The sequence below is a fragment of the Vulpes lagopus genome, chromosome 15 (assembly GCF_018345385.1).
Source record: "Vulpes lagopus strain Blue_001 chromosome 15, ASM1834538v1, whole genome shotgun sequence".
Classification (NCBI taxonomy): Eukaryota; Metazoa; Chordata; class Mammalia; order Carnivora; family Canidae; genus Vulpes; species Vulpes lagopus.
In genome coordinates, this window is record NC_054838.1 from 25,905,152 (window position 1) to 25,917,548 (window position 12,397).

General features: G+C 40.5%; 1 non-coding gene across 1 annotated transcript; it reads right to left on the reverse strand.

The window, feature by feature from the left end:
- Window positions 1-12,020: 12,020 nt before the first annotated feature.
- LOC121476727 lies at window positions 12,021-12,128 on the reverse strand. Its single transcript, XR_005984015.1, has one exon. It is a non-coding gene; the product is annotated as a U6 spliceosomal RNA (small nuclear RNA).
- Between the last annotated feature and the right edge of the window lie 269 nt (window positions 12,129-12,397).

Sequence of the window (12,397 nt, forward strand, 5' to 3'; positions counted from 1 at the left end):
GGGTGGGGGTGTGGGGTAGAAAATCCAGAATAGCTAACACAATATTGAAGGAGAACAAAGTTCAAAGTCACTACCTGACTTCAAGACTTACTATAAAGCAACAATAAGACAGTGTGATGTTGGTGAAAGAATAGAAGATCAATGGAACAGCATAGAGAGCCCCAAAGTAGACCTGCATAAATATAGCCAGTTGATTATTGGCAGCGGAGCACATGCAATACGTGGAGCAAAGATAGTCTTTTCAACAAATGGTGATGGAACAACTGGACATTCATGTGGGAGAAAAAAAAGAATTTAGACACAGACCTTACACCCTTCACAAAAATTAACTCAAGATGGATAGATGGATCATAGACCTAAATATGAAACACAAAACTATAAATCCCCTTGAAGATAATATAGGAGAAAACCTAGATGACCTTGGGTATGGTAATTACTTTTTAACATCAAAACATCAAAACCACAATCAATGAAAGAAAAAATTGATAGACTTCATTAAAATTGAAAACTTATGGGCAGCCCCTGTGGCGTAGCAGTTTAGCGCCGCCTGCAGCCTGGGGTGTGATCCTGGAGGCCCAGGATCAAGTCCCATGTCGGGCTCCCTGGATGGAGCCTGCTTCTCCCTCTGCCTGTGTCTTTGCCTCTGTGTGTGTGTGTGTGTGTGTGTGTGTGTCTATGAATAAATAAATAAAAATCTTAAAAAAAAGTTGAAAACTTATGCTCTGTGAAAGATGCTCTTAGGAGAATGAGAAAACAAGTCACAGACTCAGAAAATATTTGCAATAGATAAACCTGATATAAGACTTATTCGGGACACCTGGTTGGCTCAGCAGTTGAGCATCTACCTTCGGCTCAGGGCATGATCCCGGAGTTCCAAGATCAAGTCCCACATCGGGCTCCCCGTGAGGAGCCTCCTTCTTCCCCTGCCTATGTCTCTGCCTTCTCTCTCTCTCTTATGAATAAATAAATAAAATCTTAAAAAAAAAAAAGACTTATTCAAAATATATGAAGAACTCTTAAAACTCACCAAGAAAATAACCAATTTTTTATTTTATTTTATTTTTTTTAAATTTTTTATAAATTTTTATTTATTTATGATAGTCACACAGAGAGAGAGAGAGAGGCAGAGACACAGGCAGAGGGAGAAGCAGGCTCCATGCACCGGGAGCCCGACGTGGGATTCGATCCCGGGTCTCCAGGATCGCGCCCTGGGCCAAAGGCAGGCGCCAAACCGCTGCGCCACCCAGGGATCCCTAACCAATTTTTTAAAAATGGGCAAAATACTTAGACATCCCACCAAATAAAATAATACACATGACAAACATGAAAAGATGCTTCACATCATTTGTCATTAGGGAATTCTGGATTAAAATGACAATGAGATGGGGCACCTGGGTGGCTCAGTGATAGTGTCTGCCTTCAGCTCAGGTTGTGATACCAGAGTCCTGGGATGGAGTCCCGTTCCCCGCCTCCCCATCAGGGTCCCAGCAGGGAGCCTGCTTCTCTCTCTGCCTATGTCTGCCTCTCTCTGTGTGTCTCTCATGAATAAATAAATAAAATCTTAAAAAGAACAAAACAAAAATGAGATACCACCATACACTGATTAGAAAAGCTAAAATACAACAAATGCTGGCAAGGATGTGGAGCATTAGGAACTGTCATTCATTGCTGGTGAGAATGCACAATGATAAAGTCACTTTGGAAGATAGGCAGTTTCTTACAAAACTACAAAGTCTTACCATGTGATCCAGCAGTTGTGCTCTTTGATATTTACCTAAATGAGGTGAAAACTTAGGTCCACACAAAAACCTGTACCTAGATGTTTAGGGCAGCTTTATTCGTGAATTAAAAATTAACAGAGGGCAGCGGTTGGCTCAGCGGTTTAGCGCTGCCTTCAGCCCAGGGCCTGATCCTGGAGACCCAGGATCGAGTCCCATGTCAGGCTCCCTGCATGGAGCCTGCTTCTCCCTCTGCCTGTGTCTCTGCCTCTGTGTGTGTGTGTGTGTGTGTGTGTGTGTGTGTGTGTCTCATGAATAAATAAATAAAATCTTTAAAACAAAAAAATAAAAATAAATAAAAATTAACAGAACCGGAAAAAGATGTAGAGAAATCCACAATTTACATGGATATAGAATGATGGAGGCAGGACTTCTGGAATGGCAGATTAAAGAGCTAAAAAAAATTCTCTTTAAAAAAACAAAAAAACCTAAAGCATTAAAACTATAAAATTATCAAAAACAAAAGTGATCAAAGGCTTACAACAAATTGAGAAGCATTTATTCATGAAAAACTACCGAACCTTTGGTAAGAACAGTAGCAGTCTGTGATGTCTTAGCCTATGGCAGCTCCTGACCCTTTTACCCCACACTACCATGCCAGCTCAGCTACCACAGTAATTGTTCTACATAGAGAAGCAAATCATGGAAAACTACATCTTTGCTCTGGGAAGGATCTCCCTTGATTTGAAAAACCCCATGCCCAGGGGCATTGAAAGAAAAAGTAGCAATTTCAGTGACAAAATGTACAAGGAAAGCGACAACTCAGCTAACTTGAGGTTGAGGTCCTGGCTGGACAAGCTAGAGGACAGAAATTTAGTAGGAATATATAAGGGATGATATTGTCATAGTGGGTCTTGATAAGTACCCATAGATTTCTGACGTGAACAGGAGAGCAGAGTGCTCTGACTGTCCACATAATCCTGGTAGAACTTGAGGCCATGCAGATAGAGGAACACAGTAGTGCCCAACAGAAAGTAGAAACTGTGGCAGCCTTGTAAACTGCCTGAATTTTGAATGTACTCTTAACACACATTAGATTTATCAGAGAGCCGTTGAAGAAGGTGTTTTATGGACTCAATGTATTTGAACACATCCTCTGACCAATCATTGGCTGACTGTTTAGCAATGCAGATACAGAGGCAAGGAAGCAAGATGTAAACATAAAGACGGGGATCCCGGGGTAGCTCAGCGGTTTAGCCCATGTCTTCTGCCCGGAGCTTGATCCTGGAGTCCCGGGATTGAGTTCCGCATCAGGCACCTGCATGAAGCCTGCTTCTCTCTCTGTGTCTCTCATGAATAAATACATAAAATCTTTAGGAGAGGGGGCAACTCGGGTGGCTCAGTGGTTTAGCGCCACCTTTGGCCCAGGGTGTGATCCTGGAGACCTGGGATCAAGTCCCACGTCAGGCTCCCTGCATGGAACCTACTTCTCTGTGTCTCTGCCTCTCTCTCTCTCTGTCTTTCATGAACAAATAAAATCTTAAAAAAAAAAAAAAAAAAAAAAGACTTCAGTGACTGAACACTGCATGCTCTACAGATCTATCCAGTCAAGTTACTAAGCAACAAAAAGCAAAAACAGCTTGTAGGGGGAAAATTTCAGATTTCAGAATTGCTAGAACATTTTATCTAACAAAACCAAAAAATGAGATATGCAAAGAATTGGGAAACTATGACACATATTGGGGGCAAGGAGGAGCACTCAAAACAATAATATACAAGACTTAAAAAACCTTAATCAATTTGACTTGACTGACATTTGCAAAACAGGACACTCAATAACTGCAGAATGCTTGTTCTTTTTAAGTGCACATGGATGATAACCATCTGTAATTTTTTTTAAAGATTTTATTTATTCATGAGAGACACACAGAGAGAGGCACAGACACGGGCAGAGGGAGAAAATAGGCTCCATGCAGGGAGCCTGACATGGGACTTGATCCTGGGTCTCCAGGACCACACTCTGGGCTGAAGTTGGCACTAAACTGCTGAGCCACCCAGGCTGCCTAACCATCTGTATTTTTATAAAATTTAACACCTATTCTTTTCTTAAAAAGTTATTTAAGTAATCCCTACACCCAGTGTGGAGCTCAAACTCACAACCCCAAGATCAAGAGCCACACCCTTCCAACTGAATCACCAGGCTTCCCTCAACACCTATTCTTGATAAAAGAAAAAAAAAAAAAAAAAGAACTTCTCCAAACTAGAAATAGAACAAAATATCCTCCATCTGTAAAGCCAGATCTATAAAAATTCTATGGCCAAATGATACTTTATAGTGAAATACTGAACACTTTCCCACTAAGTTTAGGAACAAGGCAATGATATCTGCTAGCATCATCAATTCTTTCAATATTATATTATTGGAGGTTCTAGCCAACGCAATAAGACAAGAAAAGTAACTAAAAGACATTCAAATAAAACCAATTTTTCTTTATTTTCAAAGAGTATGAATAAATAAATAGAAAAATTTAAGAAATCTACCTGAAAAAACCTACTTGAGGCAATAGGTGAATTTAGTAAAGTGACAGAATATGAGGTCAACTTATAAGAATCAATTGTATTTACATATACTAGCAATAAACAATTGGAAAATTAAAAAATTTAACACTACTTATAATAACATTGAAAACATAAACAATATGTGCGAAATCTCTACACTAAAAACTACAAAATGATGGGCAGCCCCACACAGTGGGGCCAGCACAGTGGTTTAGTGCTGCCTGCAGCCCGGGGTGTGATCCTGAAGACCCGGGATCGAGTCCCACGTCAGGCTCCCTCCCTGCATGGAGTCTGCTTCTCCTCTACCTGTGTCTCTGCCTCTTTCTCTTTCTGTGTCTCTCATGAATAAGTAAATAAATAAAAATCTTGAAAAAAAAAAACTACAAAATGCTGAAGAGATAAAGAAACTCAAAATTAATGAAAAAATATACCATGCTAACGTGTTGGAAGAACCCAATATTGTTAACTTGTCAATTTTCTCCAAATTGATCAATAGGTTCAGAGCAATACCAAATTTCTAGTCATACTTTTTAAAAAGAAACTGACAAGTTCTAAAATTTATAGGAAAATATAAAAGATCTAGAATACACAGTCTTAAAATAAAACAGGTGAAGAATTTACATTACCTGATTTCTAGGCTTACAAAAATGTTACAGTAATTAAGACATTGTGGTACAGGAATAAGGATAGAAAGTAAATCAATGAGAACAGAATAGTTAGTACAGAAATAGTGTTTAATTGATTTCATCCAAAAAGCAAAAGCAATTCAATGTGGAAAGAAAAATCTGTTCAACACACAATGCTAAAAAAATTTGCTATGAAAATTTTTTCTAGATTATTTTCATGATCTTTGGGTAGGCAAAGATTTCTTAGACCACCACAGAAGGCAATAACCATAAAAGAAAAATCATTAAAATGGAATTAACAAAACTTAAAGTTTAAAGCTCCTGCTCCTCAAAAGACATCATTAATAAAATGAGTAGGAAGGTAAATATTCTCTATGTCTAAATGTTTGACAAAGGACTTCTATCTAGAATATGTAAATAACACCTGCAGCTCAATAGTAAGAAGACCCAATTAAAATGCAATTTTTTAAAAAAATGTATGAGCAAAAGATATGAACATGTGTGGGTTTTTTGAAAGATTTTATTTATTTATTTTTGACAGAGAGCACAAGCAGGGAGAGCAGCAGGCAGAGGGAGAGGGAGAAGCAGGCTCCCTGCCTGCTGAGCAGGGAGCTTGATTTGAGACTTGATCCCAGCATGCTGGGATCATTACCCAAGCTGAAGGCAGACGCCAAATGACTGAGCCACCCAGGCACCCTGGACATGTGTTTAATATCATTTTTCATCAGAAAAATGTAAATTAAAATATTGAGATATTGGGCAGCCCAGACGGCTCAGTGGTTTAGTGCCGCCTTCAGCCCAGGGCATGATCCTGGAGACCTGGGATCGAGTCCCACGTCAGGCTCCCTGCATGGAGCCTGCTTCTCCCTCTGCCTATGGCTCTCCTTCTCTCTCTCTCCCTCTCTCTCTCTTTCATGAATAAATAAATAAAATCTTTAAAAAATATATTGAGATATCACAACATGGCCACTAGAATGGTTAAAATAAAAAGACAGGTCACATCTAATGTGGTAAGGATAGTGGAGTAAGCAAAATACATTGCTGGTGGGAGTGTAAAGTGTAGTGATGCAACCACTTTGAAAATTAGTCTGGGACTTTCTCATAAAGTTAATATGCACCTACCAAATGACCCAGCAATTCCACTTGTAAATATTTACCCAAGAAAATGAAAACATATGTCCATAGAAAGATTTATACACTAATGTCCATAGCAGCTTTATTTCAAAACTGGAAACAACCCAAATATCTATCCACAGGTAATGGATAAACAAACTGATATTCATATAATAGAATACAATTCAGCAATAAAAATGAATGAACTCTACCAAACATTTAAAGAAGATTTAATACCAATTCTTCACAAACTCTTCCAAATATTAGAAGAGGAGAAAACACTTTTCAACTCATTTTATTTATGAGTAACTCATTGTTACTCTGAGACTAGAAACCAGACAAAGATATCACAAGAAAAGTACAAATATCTCTCATGAATACAGATGCAAAAATTCTCAACGAAATACTACCAAACTGAATCCAGTGACATATAAAAAGGATTATTCACTCTGACCAAGTGATATTTAGCCTAGGAATGTAAGATTGGTTTAACATCTGAAAATCAGTTAATATAACATACCTTATCAGAGACATAAACCACATGATCATCTCACTAGAGTCAGAAAAAGCATTTGACAAAGTCCAACACTGTTTCTTGATTTAAAAAACTTAAAAAAGAATAGAAGGGAACCTCCCAACTTGATAAAAGGAATCTATGAAAACCCACAGTTAACATCACACTTAATAGTGAGAGACTGAAAGCTTTGCCTATACAGTCAAGAATAAGACAAGGACGTCTTACTTTTACCACTACTATTTAATATTATACTGGAAGTTCTAGCTACGGCAATTAGGCAAGAAAAAGCAATAACAGGAAGAAGTAAAACAAGTTCTATATTCATATGACATGATTTCTGATGTAGAAAATTGTAAGGAATCCATTAAAAAATTATTAATAAACAAGTTCAGCAAGATTTCAGGAAAAAGATCAATATACACAAACCAATTATATTCTACAGATTAGCAATGAACAATCTAAAAATGAAATTAGGGGCACCTGGGTGGCTCAGTTGATTAACCATCTGCCTTCGGCTCAGGTCATGATCCCAGGGTCCTGGGATCAAGTCCCATAATGGGCTCCCTGCTCAGCAGGGAGTCTGCTTCTCCCTCTGCCCCTCCACCCTGCTTGTGTTCTCTCTCCTTAAAATGAATAAAATCTTTTAAAAAATAAAAATGAAATTAGATAATTTCACATGGAATAGTATCACAAAGAACAGGAATAAATTTAACAAAAGACATGCAAAACTTATATTCTGAAACCCACAAAATGTTGTTGAAAGAAAGAAGACCTAAATAAATAGATGTTCCATGTTCATGAATCAAAAAACTTAATATTGTTAAGATGGCAATACTCCCTACATTGATCTACAGATTTAATGTAATCTCTATCAAAATCCAAGCTGCCTTTTTTTTTGTGAAATTGCCAAGCTAATTCTGAAATTCATATAGAAATGCAAGGGACCAAAAATTTTCAAAACAATCTTGAAAAGAAATATCAAAGTGGGAGGATTTATATTTCTTGATTTAAAAACTTATTACAAAGAGGTGGTCTTGAGTGGCTCAGTTGGTTGAGCATCCAGCTCTTGATTTCTCCTCAGGTCATGATCTCTGGGTGTGGGAGCCTTCTTGAGATTCTCTGCCTCTTCTTCTCCCCCTCCCCCACTCCCATGCACATGTGCTCTCTCTCTCTCTTTCTCAAATAAATAAATTAAAAAAAAAAAAAAAAAAACTTAGTACAGGGGCAGCCTGGGTGGCTCAGCGGTTTAGCGCCACCTTCGGCCCAGGGCGTGATCCTGGAGGCCCAGGATCGAGTCCCACATCAGGCTCCCTGCATGGAGCCTGCTTCTCCCTCTGCCTGTGTTTCTGCCTCTCTCTCATAAATAAATAAAATCATAAATAAATAAAATCATAAATAAATAAATAAATAAATAAATAAATAAATAAATAAAAACTTAGTACAAAGATATAGTAATCAGGACAGTCTGATACTGGCATAAGGATAGACATATGGATCATAGAACAGAATTGATAGTCCAGAACTAAACCCTATTTTGTATTTATGCTTAATTGATGTTTGACAAGGGTGCCAAGACAATTCATGGAAAAAAAAAGTCTTTCCAACAAATGATGCTGGAACAATTAGGTAACCACATGCAAAGGAATAAAGATAGGCCTTTTTCTTACATTGTGCATAAAAATGAATTCAACAGGGACTAGAGGTGGGGAAAGGGAAATTCTTTAGTGAATATAGAGTTTGTTTCACAAGATAAAAAGTTCTGAAGATTGGTTGCACAACATAAAAGTACTTAACACTACTGAACTGTGTACTTTAAAATGGTTAGGATGGTACATTTTATGTTATGGATATTTTACCACAATCAAAAAAAGTTTTTAATAAAAATGTTTAATGTTTAACTCAAAATGGACCATAGACCTAAATGTAATAACTAAAGCTATAAAACTCTTTGAAGAAGACTAAGGTAAATCTTTGTGATTTGGGGTTAGACCAAGCCTTCTTAAACACCAAAAGCATAAATGACAAAAAAAAAGATAGGTAAGTTGGACTTTAAAGGATGCTCTCAGGAAATGAAAAGACCTCCCACCAATGGGAGTAAATATTTGCATTTATCTGATAAGGGAATTGTATCCTCAGAATACATAAAGAACAATTGCAACTCCACAGTAAAAAGACAATAATCCCAACTGGAAAACAGGTGAAGGATCTGAACAGACATTTCTCAAACATACAAATGGCCAAAAACATATAAAAAAATGTTCAGCATCGTTAGTCATTAGAGAAATGCAAATGAAAATTACAATGAGAAAGCACTTTATGCCCCCTGTAATGGCTATAATAAAGAAGATAAACAATAGCAAGTGTCAGTGAGGACATGGACAAATTGGAACCCTAATACCTTGCTAGTGGGAATGTAAAATGGCACAGCCATTTTGGAAGGCAGTTTATAGTTACCATGTGACCCAGAAATTCTACTCCTAGGTATATACCCAAAGAAATAAAGCATAGAAAAGTGTACACAATAAATAAATAAAGCATAGAAAAGTGTACGCAAATGTTCATAGCAGCATTATTCATAATAGCCAAAAAGTAGAAACAACTCAAGTATCCATCAACTGATGAATAGATAAATAAAAGTGGTAGATATGTACAATGGAATATTATTCGGCTATAAAAAGACAAAGTACTGATACATACTACAACATGGATGGACCCTATAAACATTATTCTAGGGGAAAGAAACCAGACACAGAAGACTAAGTATAATGTAAAAATGGGATGCAGAATAGACTGTAAAGATTTAGCATATATTAGTACTGCCTGGGTGAATAAATGAATTAATAAGTAATATACCCATGCCAACTGGATTTAGAAGGTGAAAGAGACATGAAAATATGTCAAAGCTGAATTTTCTAAGCTGGGTGAGTGAGGGGCAGGTGGGAACATTACAGACACCTGGAGACACAGGGTAGGATCTGAAGCTCTCAGGTCCCAGAGGAAAGCACAGATGTGAGAGCCATTGGCTTAGAGGTGATCAGGAAGGAGAGGTGATGGTTACATTCACCAAAGAAAGAAGTTCAGAAATAAGTCCAGGTTGCAGGCAGCTGAGCCCTCTGCTCTTGTTTCTGGAAGATGGTGTCTAAGACCCTGGGCATTCAAGTGGCGTGAAGGGTGTGTGGTACTGGGGAAAGAACTGAGGACTCAGTCAGAGGACCCAGATCATTTGCTTTAAGTTCCTCCATCTTGCTGTGTGACCTCGGGCAGCTGATCTTATCTGAGGCTCTTTCTTCACCTGTAGTGGGGTATAATAATCCCAGCCCTCTTTCCCAAAACTGTTGCTGGACCAAAAGAAAGAATGCATAAGAAAGTGCTTTGTAAACCGTAAAAGACTCATCAAATGTAAGGGGTTGTTATTATTGCAGTGGGAGATGCAGAAGGCCAATAAAATGGATTTGGTTGCAGTAAGCACAGGGGTTACTTTCTGTTTCTTAAAAAAAAAGAAAAAAGGGAAAAAAACCCAGCAGCGGCAAGTACTGCCAGGTGCACAACGTAGTTTTTCCAACTTTGAGAAGCAAATAACCGAGAGGGGCCAACTGGCTCATCCCAAGAGGCCTGTCTTCACCAATAGAATCAGAAATCACGGCTCAGGGAATAGTTACAGGCAAGAGCCAGGACAGCAGGCCCTGTCCTGGCAGGGCAGGACCCAGGGGGTGTGGAGCCAACAAAGGTTGTCCACATGGCCCAAGACCTGGTCCCTGGGCCTCTGCGGCTTGGAGCTTCCTTCAGTCCCCACCCAACCAGATGTACTCCTTAGGGTTCCAGGTGGCCTGTGAATGGTGTTGCCAGCCCCCAGGCCACATTCAGGAGTATCACCTCAGGGTTAGGCAGAAAAGTGACCCTGGTTTCACCACAAAATAGGCCAGGTTGAATGTCTATGGCTCCCCAGGTGGCCAGCCTCATTAGTGCTCAGGGCCGCACTGGGCCTGCCAGGATTGTGGGCCAAGTCCAGCGCAGGAGGCGTGGGGAGGCTGCTTCCAGTTCTTTTCAGGCCCCGAGACACGTCCTTCCAATGCCTGGCTAGATGGGAGCCCCTGAAATTTGTGCCAGCCTAGACACAGTCCTCTCAAATAGTACCTTTAAGACAGCCACACTTTTCTCGAATCTTCTTGGCCAGGGCTAGAGAAGACGTTAATGACCATCTAGCCCAGCCTGCCTGCCCCTGTTTTCAGTTGAAGAACCCGAGTCCCAGAGGCAGAAACTTGCTGAAAGGTCAGATCAGGGGAGCTTCCCTGAGGCCGAACCACAGTTCTGAGAACAAAAATTGAGTCTCTGACCTCTCAGCTACCCACCTCCTCCCTCCCCTCCTTCTTTCCCCATTACTAGTATTTTCCAGTCTCTTCTCCTTGGGGCCACTGCCCTCTCACCTCTCTGAACTTCCTGGCCAGCCCTACCGGCCTGAGGTCTCCACCTGAGGCTAAGATTCTGCTTCCCCGCCTCTGCTCTGCACTGGCCAGTTCAGAGAGCTCACCCGCTGCCCCAGGCTGCCTCAGAGATGCTCCCTAGGCAGTGGCCTGGGACATAGGGGGGTGAAGGTGAGGTCAGGAGCTACAAAAGCAGGTCCCATTCAGCCACCAATGGTTATGCATTCACTCTTCAATCCCTGAAAACTTGCTGAGGACTTAAACTCAGAGCCTTGCACAAGACATCAAGTCACAAGCTACTACTTACCAGCTCAGCCCTGTATGCAGGTGCTCCCAGTCTGGTGGAGGTGGCACCCAAATGGGCATTTGCCACCAGGGTGATCAGCATAGGATAACAGGGCAGCACAGGGGACTCTAGAGGCCCAGAGGATGCCCCCACTACCCCCAGCCTGAGCAGTGAGAGAAGGCATTGAGCTCCAGTGCAGCTCGAGGAGACACTGCCTAAGCAAAAAGGTGGGGAAAGGCATTCCGGGAAGCCCACACTAAGATGAGAAGGTAAGCGGCATGACAGGATCAGGGAACGGTGCTGGATGTCATGTGGCTTAAAGCATAGGCTGGGCAGGGGTGAGGGTGGGTGAGGCCGGGAGTTGGCATGGGCCATATGTGAAGGGTGCTAAAGGCAGGTCCAACGTGTATTTTCCAACACGACCAAGCCATTAAGTCAATTCTGATGCTGTCGACCTGGAGATAGCATCCAATCCAGTGGGTCAAGGGCTCAGGCCCTCAAGACTGCCCCTATCTATGCTTCTGGCCGATTGGTTATAAACTGGAAGGTCCTTCAACATGTTCCTCAGGTTCAATTAATTTGGTAGAGCAGCTCACAGAACTCAGAGGAACATTTACTTCTGTTTACCAGCTTATAATAAAGGATATTATAAGGAATACAGATGAGTAACTAGATAAAGAGGTATAAAAGGCAGTATCAGGTCCAACCTTCCCTTTGCCCTCATGTCCTAGAGAGGTGCTGGGGTAGACCCAACGAGCCCACATTCTTTGTAGAGTGCTAGGCTTGCTATTTCTTTTCCTTACTAAACCTTGTCATCCTTGTGCTGGGACCATTCTAATTGTCTCTGTATTGTTCCAATTTTAGTATATGTGCTGCCAAAGGAAGTACTCCTGACTGAACCTTAGGCTTCCCATCCAGCAACAGGAAAGATGAAACCCAATCACATCTCAGGGGATTTCACCCCCTGGTGAATCAGAATCAACTATGGAACTTTGTACATGACACACACATGGGCCCCATCCCAAGATTATTAAATCATTCTTTCATTCCACAAATATTTGTGTGCATATACCATGTGCTGGATAGACACAGTTCTAGGCAGTAGGGATATGGCAATGGGCAAATCTCCTGGCCCACCTTCATGGAGTTTACACTCA